Below are 1707 nucleotides of genomic sequence, written 5' to 3'. Positions count from 1 at the left end.
CGCTTTCCCCGCTCCGAAAGCGTATCCCCCTCCGAAACGTTTTCTTTTTCTGTTTTATTTAAAAACAGATTTTGACCAAATTTTTGACTGGCTCTAACTTTTTAAATATAAGTCCAAATGAGTTGATTCTTTTTCCTACCTCTCTCAAATTTGATCTAGTTTATTTTAAGATTTATTTGAAAATTTTTCAAACTTTTTTTTGTTCTGTTTTCGAAATGTGTGTTAATTCAAATATATTTTCAAATAGGATTTTGGGAGAGAGAAGAAACTTTCAAAAAGCTTGGAGAGCACCCTGCCTTTCCACACATTGAAGGCAAGCATTCTGAATCCCGGCATAATATTTTTGGTGTGATCGTTGATGCATTTATAACACCACCGCATTTCGAAGGACTTGTTATTTCATGTGATATGATCATATGCATGGGTGCATGTTATTGATTCCATGCTGTTGGAAATGAACACACTTGTGATGATAATCACCCTCATGTGTCTTGCATGCATACCGACAGGAACCCGGGAAAACCTCTGCCTTGGGTAGGCATGAGTTTGTCACCGGTCTCCGTCGGGACGGTTATGTCTGGTATGGCATGGTAAGGTGATATGAGAGGTGAATCTGTTGAGTGAAATATATTTGTTATACTAAATCATGCAGGGAATACTTGAACCTCCTGAGTCGACCGTAGATCGAGTCTTGTTCCAGTAACCCCATACTTGTTTCGTACTACCACTCGTCTCTACAGCAAGTAGAGTACGGTTCAGTAAGTTGTCAACCTCTTTCTAGCACACACCGTATAGAGAGGCCATGGTGGAAGATACCGGTTGTAGCTGGTAGGCAGGCCACCTGGTCCGGGGGCATGGGTGTTTCCGGTTGGGACCGAGAAGGGAGGCCACCCCTTAGAGCGCGCGATATAAATTTGATCCCATGCTACGCGAGGTTGTAGCCTCCCCACTTAGAGTTTGCTTAACGGGTGTCGTGGGTGATTCCAGACACGTGTGAGATAAACTGGTGTGTGCAAGTTAGGTGTGTTTTCAACAAAAAGACCGTAGACGGAATTAGTCCCGGTGGACTAAAGAAATCCGTTACTCGTGGGTAAAGAGTACAGTCTCTGCAGAGAATAAACCTATTCGAATAGCCGTGTCCTTGGTTAAGGATTACAGTCTGGGATGGGTCAAGTGTCGGTCTTAGTGTCGGTCTTCGGAGATGAAGCTGTTAACCAGAAAATGGAATTACTACTCGAGACTTGTGATATCTATGATTATTATTGTTGTTGACTAACCCGTGATATTATTGTTATTACCAAGTATCTCTAGGATGGTTCTACCTCCGGGATATTCACTATGATTGTTTCTTTTAAAGCCCTTTATGTGGCGTCGCCCAGACGCCCGACTGTGGCATTTTTTGTAAAGCCCTTTATGTGGCGTCGCTCAGACGCCCGACTGTGGCATTTCTTTTAAAGCCCTTTATGTGGCGTCGCCCAGACGCCCGACTGTGGCATTTCTTTTAAAGCCCTTTATGTGGCGTCGCTCAGACGCCCGACTGTGGCATTTCTTTTAAAGCCCTTTATGTGGTGTCGCTCAGACGCCCGACTGTGGCATTTCTTTTAAAGCCCTTTATGTGGTGTCGCTCAGACGTCCGACTGTGGCATTTCTTTTAAAGCCCTTTGTGTGGTGTCGCTAAGACGCCCGACTGTGGCATTGCTTGTTATT

This window comes from Triticum aestivum, chromosome 1B, assembly GCF_018294505.1.
Source record: "Triticum aestivum cultivar Chinese Spring chromosome 1B, IWGSC CS RefSeq v2.1, whole genome shotgun sequence".
NCBI lineage: Eukaryota > Viridiplantae > Streptophyta > Magnoliopsida > Poales > Poaceae > Triticum > Triticum aestivum.
Note: the sequence above shows the minus strand (reverse complement) of the source record.